Raw genomic sequence first — 7500 nt, forward strand, 5'->3', positions numbered from 1 at the left:
TTTATGCTTTTATTCATGAGTATATCCGTCCTTTATGCGACCGCTGCGGGACACGTTTAGCATGCAGTCCGAGAGGAAGATTCGCGTTGTTTGCCAAGTGCTGAAGGAGGAGGGCGCTCTGTCGTGGCGGATGGCTTGATGGGTCTGTGTGTGTGTTTGGGGGGAAGGGGAGGGGGGGTTTGTTGCCCGAGGGGGAGGGGGAGGTTGGGTTTAGGGGAGGGTGCGGGGTTGTGTTTGGGGGGAGGGGGATTGGGGGTTTGTGTTTGGGGGAGGGGGAGGTTGTGTTTGGGGGGGAGGGGATGGGGGGTTGTGTTGGGGGGAGGGTGCGGGGTTGTGTTGGGGGAGGGGGAGGTTGTGTTTGAGGGGGAGGGGGATGGGGGGTTGTGTTGGGAGAGGGGGCGTTGTGTTGGGAGAGGGGGGGTTGTGTTGGGAGAGGGGGGGTTTGTGTTGGGGGAGGGGGAGGTTGTGTTTGGGGGAGGGTGGAGGTTGTGTTTGGGGGGGAGGGGGATGGGGGGGGTGTGTTGGGGGGAGGATGCAGGGTTGTGTTGGGGGAGGGTGGAGGTTGTGTTTGGGGGGGAGGGGGATGGGGGGGGTTGTGTTGGGAGAGGGGGGTTGTGTTGGGGGAGGGGGAGGTTGTGTTTGGGGGAGGGTGGAGGTTGTGTTTGGGGGAGGGTGGAGGTTGTGTTTGGGGGGGAGGGGGAGGTTGTGTTGGTGGAGGGGGAGGGGTTGTGTTGAGGGAGGGGTGGGGTTGTGTTGAGGGAGGGGGGTTGTGTTGGGGGAGGGTGGGGGTTGTGTTGGTGGAGGGGGAGGTTGTTTTGGTGGAGGGGGAGGGGGGTTATGTTGCGAGAGGGGGCGGTTTGTGTTGGGGGAGGGTGGGGGTCGTGTTGGGGGAGGGGGAGGTTGTATTGGAGGGGGAAGGGGGGGTTGTGTTGAGGGAGGGAGGGTTGTGTTGGGGGAGGGGGAGGGGTTGTGTTGGGGGAGGGTGGGGGTTCTATTGGGGGAGGGGGCGGTTTGTGTTGGGGGAGGGGGAGGGGTTGTGTTGGGGGAGGGTGGGGGTTCTATTGGGGGAGGGGGCGGTTTGTGTTGGGGGAGGGGGGGGTTGTGTTGGGGGAGGGTGGGGGGTATGTTGGGGGAGGGGGGGGGTGGTGTTGGGGGAGGGGGCGGTTTGTGTTGGGGGAGGGTGGGGTTGTGTTGGGGGAGGGGGAGGGGTTGTGTTGGGGGAGGGTGGGGGTTCTATTGGGGGAGGGGGCGGTTTGTGGTGGGGGAGGGGGGGGGTGTGTTGGGGGAGGGGGAGGGGTTTTGTTGGGGGAGGGTGGGGGTTCTATTGGGGGAGGGTGGGGGTTCTATTGGGGGAGGGGGCGGTTGTGTTGGGGGAGGGTGAGGGGGGTTGTGTTGAGGGAGGGTGAGGGTTGTGTTGGGGGAGGGGGAGGGGGTTTGTGTTGGGGGAGGGGGCGGTTTGTGTTGGGGGAGGGGGAGGGGGTTTGTGTTGGGGGAGGGGGCGGTTTGTGTTGGGGGAGGGGGAGGGGGTTTGTGTTGGGGGAGGGTGGGGGTTCTATTGGGGGAGGGGGCGGTTGTGTTGGGGGAGGGGGGGGTTATGTGTGTTGGGGAGGGGGAGGTTGTGAGTGTGAGCGTGTGTGTACAGCTCAGACAGTTGTCTATCTGTGTTTATCCTTTTCCTCTCTCTCTCTCTCTCTCCACCACCCACCGCAAACAGTAGATACAGTGAGGTGTGAGAGAAGGAGGAACGGGAGGGAGGGGGGCAGTTGTAGAAAGAAGGGAAGAGAAAGGAGAAGGAAGAGGGAGTACAGGGTGAGAAGAGAGGAAACATAGGGAGAAGAGAGATTGGAAAGGGAAAGGGAAGGGAGGGAAGGAACGGAGGGAGAACAAAGAGGGAAGTGGGGGTAAAAGGAAGGAGAGAGGGGGAGGCAGGGAAGGGAGGAAGAAGAGATAGGAAATAGGGGGAAAAGGAAGAAAGAAGGAGACAGGGAGAGATAAGAGAGAGAGAGAAGAGGTGGAAAAGGAGGGAGAAGAGAGAAGGAAGAGGGAAGGAGAAGAGAGAAGGAAGAGGGAGGACAGGGAGGAAGGAAGGAAGGGATAAGAGAGAGAGGGGGGAGAGGGGGGAAACAGAAGGGTGGGAAAAAAAAATTGATGATCGATACATCGGGACCTGTAAAGTCGCCAAGAGCCACAATATACAATTTGGTCACTTGTCAAGTTCGGCGTCCCCGAGCAGCTACTGGTGGCTAAAGCTTGTTAAGTCTCCTTGTTATTTTAATGAGATATCTTGACTGCCACCACCACTGGCGTGTCTTCTTTCGCTACGTTTAATCTTTCTCACCATATTTGGCCTCGCGCGACTTGGATCTTTCGATCTTTCGTCGCAGTTTTGGATTACGTGGGACAGCCCGCTTGTGGGTTTTCTTTCTTTTTTATCCTCTCATTCATTTATTTTTCTTTCTTTTCTTGTTTATCGCCGTGGGCGGTCGAGGGGAAAGGCCCCGTAGGAATAGCAGTAGGAAGGAAGGAGGAGAAGGAGGAGGAGGAGATAGGAATAAAGAAGATAGACAGACTAATATTATCTTGATGGTGAAACGGCGAGAACGGAGTGTGAATGATGTGAAAAGAGGAAGAGGAAAATGTTGTGTTCGCGCGGCGGATTGGTCTGTTTCGTTCAGCGTTGCCAAGGCGTCTTATTGTGTGGGCCACATGCCTCGGGGCGCAGCGTTGTCAATACCGGTCATCTCCCTCCGCATTCAAGTGGCTCATCAGACACGTGTTTATAATGGCGCGATTTGCATATCTCGGACGGCGAAATGCGTAATCAAAAACACGCCCGAAGGCCCCACTTCATTAAGCTATCAGTCGGGCCAAAGGGTGTGTAAATAATTTTGAAGAGGCCTGTCCACTTCCCAGGAGCGCGGGAGTGTTGGCAGTCCTGGTTCCTTTACCATTATGTAAACAACCAAGGCTGTTAATGAACTTAATTGGCGATCAGTACGGAGGTTGGAGTGCCGAAGCCCCCGGATCCCACCGTGCCGCCACCTCGTTGCACCCCGAGGTTCGCCATTTTCAACCGTATTGCATGCCTGCCGAAGGGTCAAATTGTGCCCTGCTTGCACGGGAGAAATTCCACCTTAATGAAGATCTATCCGAGAGATTCATGCCGTCTTAACAAGCTAAATATTCAGGATTTTCGGGGGCGAATGTAAATAAACACCTTTTGATTTTTCTCCCCTTTTTTATCTGCTGAGTTGAAGGCATCCGTGTATGGGAGGATAATGAACCCACGAGCGATGAGCTGTCGTAGAGTCTAAGGAGCGAGATAGGAAAATGGTTTATTTATGTTTACCGGTTACAGGCCTTGGTAAACATACATCTAAGAGAGTTAACAAGGGGAAGAGTTTTTGTTTCTCTTCGGGACATTATTTTCTGGTTGGGTGTTGTACAGCACGCGGTCTCTTTCTCTCTCTCTCTCCCTCTCCTCTCTCTTTCATTTTTCTCTATCTCTATCTATCTTTATCTTCTCTTCCGGTCTCTCTCTCTCTCTCTCACACACACACACACACACTCTCTCTCTCTCCTCTCTCTTTTTCGGTCTCTCTCCTCTTTTTCTCATTCTTTCTTTCTTTCTCCCTCTCCCTCTCTCTCTCTCTCATTCTTCTATGGCCCCTGCCCTGTCATCATTAGCTTTATAATTATTTGTGGTGTTATCTTCATCTTTACTAACATTACATCTACCATCATCATAGCTATCATCGATATCAGCATCACTACAATAATTGTTACTAATGATATCATTATCATCCTTGTTACCATTATCATCATAATCATCATCAGCATTACTATCGTCATTATCAGTTCCATTATCACCATCATCATTACTATCGTTATAATCAGTTCCATTATCACTATTTATTACTACCGTAGATATTATTACTCATTATTATCGTTAAAATCATCATCATTAGTACAAGTAGCATTATCTTTCTTGTTAGTACCAGTATTGATATCGTCTTTATTATGATCATCATTATCGCTATCATTGTTAGTTTATTATCATTTCTATTAATATCTTCATCGTCATCATTGATATTACTCATGATGATAATAATAATTATGATGATGATAATAATAATGATAACGATAAAGATAGTGATAATAATGATGATAGTAGTAATGATAATCAGAATAATAATTAAGCATGATAATTATGATAATAATAATAGTAATCATAGTAATGATAATAATAACAATAATAATTATTATGATTATGAAAATAATAATGAAAATGAAAGTTATAACATAATAATAATAATAATAATAATAATAATAATAATGATAATAATAATAATAATAACAAAAATAATAATGATACTAATAAAGATAATGACACAAATATCATTATCTTTATCATTACCTTAATCATTTAAATTACAGTTAGTACCTATATAACATTACCTATACCTATTATTACCTATAATTACATTACCTATATCACATACACTCCCTTAGCGTCTATGCTGGAGTGCTTGTGTGCTTCCGTGCCTGTAAGCGTGTGTGTCTGTGTGCGTGAATGTATGTGTGCGTGTGAGTGTGTACAGGCGTGGCTGAGTGCGTGGTTTCATGTACGTATTTGTGTGTATCAAGAATGTTCACGCACCCAATAGGGAAGCGTTGCATTTAATCTTAAAAGTATATTTGCCAGCAAACTATTTAATGAGCTTGTTGATATTCTTTAATTACCTGCTCAAAAGTCCTACATTATTCATCCTTTACCTGTTTGTAACACGGCGCTAATTAACGTGCCTGCCAGTCAATTTACCTCCCCATAAGACCTCAATCCGCCTGCAACTCCGTCAATCAAAGGCACAAGCAACACTTGGTCAATACTGTACAAATTCCCATTGCGATAACACGTCCGCGTCGATCTAACGGGCGAGCTTTGTTTACCATTATATAAACCTCGCCACGAATCCATCACTAGCCAAGCGGTGGGATCTTGGGGGGGAGGGGAGGGATCTTGGGGAGGAGGGGGAGGGAAGGGGGGGCGGGGGAGGGAAGGGGAGGGATCTTGGGGAGGAGGGGGAGAGAAGGGGGGGCGGGGGAGGGAAGGGGAGGAAAGGGGAGGCGGGGATCTTGGGGAGGGAAGGGGAGAGGGGAAGAGGAAGAGAGGGGAGGTGGTAGAGTTAGGCATGCACTTCCCCCTTCCCCCTCTTCCTCCCCCTCTCTCTTCCTACCGACCACGTGAACATCCCAACGTGTATCAGCAACGCGCCTCTCTGTCGCAATCAACATTTCTTACTGTATCTTGCATGCAATCACAGCCTCTAACTGCAACAAGGTGTGGCGGGCGGGGACAACACGCGTCCCAAACCCCGTCGACGTCATGGTCGAAATTCCTCCCTCGCTCGCACGGTATTTACGACCATACCGACACGCGGGCACGAGGTCTCCTGTGGCTCGGAGGTTGCCAATCAGTGCCTAATTACACTTGCCCTTATCACCATTAAGATCCGGTCACCTGAACCAAGCCTGACTATTCGTACGGACAGGTTCATTAACTCTACTAATTACTAAAGCTCTTACAGTACTCTAAAAGTTAAATTGGCCTAAAACGAATGCCACGCCAGCAGCAGAAAATACCTTTGATACCAATTATACAGAGTTACCATCCAGTACCTACTATTATGTATGTACAACATGATATACCAACATGCTTTAATTGGATGCGGAATGGAGACAAAAAGCAGGAAAAATAATGGGTTAGATTTTTCATCCAAATTCAAAACGGGGAAATGATAGACAAATATTCTGCCCGGTTGCAATTGATAGAGTTCTGATCTGCTTTTGCCGAGATGATAAACACAACTATTGATTATTGTGGATTAAATCCTGGGTCGTTCTATGATACTCTTTGATAGATATTGTGAAATGCTTACGAAAGACGAGGTGGAAAATAATACTGATTACAACACGAAAAGCACACCATTACATAGCGGCACTTAATACGCTTCTACAATAAGGTATATTACCGCTTCGAAAATTACTAGACAGTTGCCAGTTATCATTGTCAAGGCGGTTGCCGAATTATGTTTTTTGTTTTTTTCTTCTTTTTGTTTTTTTGTAGGGGTCACCTCCTTCACCCTACCCACCTATCCTATTTCTTCTTTTCGTCCTCCTCTTCCTCCTCTTCCTCCACCTCCCTTCTACCTCTCCCTTCACCTCCTCTTCCACCTCTCCCTCCACCTCCCCCTCCTCTCCCTCCTCTCCTCCCCCTCTTCCCCCACCTCCACCACCTCCACCACCACCACCTCCCACTCCATCCTCCACTCCCTCCTCCCCCCCTCCTCCCCCCTCCTTCCCTAGTAGCATGCGATGGAAGATCTAATGATGTGATGATGATGATGATATTCGTGAGATGTGATGAATACGATTAGCGTTCTTATAAGCTTATTAAGTCGAGAAGGACGCCTTCAGACCAGATACGCTTCTTGGGGAATCACGCTAGCTTCGAGGTGGCCTAATGCCTCGGGGTGGAAGTGGGGTAGGGGGAGGGTAGGGGAGGTAGGAAGTTGAGGGGGGAAGGGGGAAGGGAGGAAGGAAATGGGGGGAGAGGGGGGAGAAAGGGAGTAAGGAGGAAAGGGAAGGGGAATGAAAAAGGGTGAAAGAGGGAAGGTAAATAGGAAGGAGGATAAGGAAGAGAGGAAAGGGGAAGAAAGGGGGGGTAAGGGAAAAAGGAAAGGGGAGGGGATAGAGGACGAGGAAGAGAGGAAAGGGGGAGAAAGGGGGGGTAAGGGAAAAAGGAAAGGGGAGGAGGAGGGGATAGAGGACGAGGAAGAGAGGAAAGGGGGAGAAAGGGGGGGTAAGGGGAGGAGGAGGGGATAGAGGACGAGAAAAGCCAACAAGAAATGAGGATAAAGAAGATAATACATAACGGGGAATAACTAGAAAGAGGGGTAGAGGGGAAGCACGGAGAACGAGGAGAAAGAGGAGGAGGAGGAGGACAAGAGTGTAGGGGAGGGGGGGGGAGCAGAGTTACCCCCCTCCCCCCCACAAGCAATCTAAACCTTTAGTCTGTCCGGAATCTACAAGGAAATGGATACTTAACGCAACTTACAAGCACCAACTACAAGGAAGAAATATATCACGTGGTCTCCATAACCAATTTTTTTTTCTTTTTTTTTTCTTTTTTTCTACACATGGAACTAACCTGTTCTTTTGATCTCGAGTGCCTTCCTTACCATTCATTATATTTCAACAGTATATCATCACTGTGCGTCAGTTATATCATCACCAAAAAGGCCCTGGGATTGGCATATGTTCAATTACTCTATGAGTGAAATTGTCTTCTCAAAAATAAAATCTTCGGGGAGAGAAATTTTCAAGTATTTATAGAATAAGAATTGTTGAAATTTATGATATATATATTTTTTTACTTTTACTTTTATTTTTTTGGCCGAAGTATGTAAGTGTGAAGGGAATTAAATAGGAAGAAATAGG

The sequence above is a fragment of the Penaeus japonicus genome, unplaced genomic scaffold, assembly GCF_977035675.1.
Source record: "Penaeus japonicus unplaced genomic scaffold, GWHDUDI00000001_assembly GWHDUDI00000001, whole genome shotgun sequence".
Classification (NCBI taxonomy): Eukaryota; Metazoa; Arthropoda; class Malacostraca; order Decapoda; family Penaeidae; genus Penaeus; species Penaeus japonicus.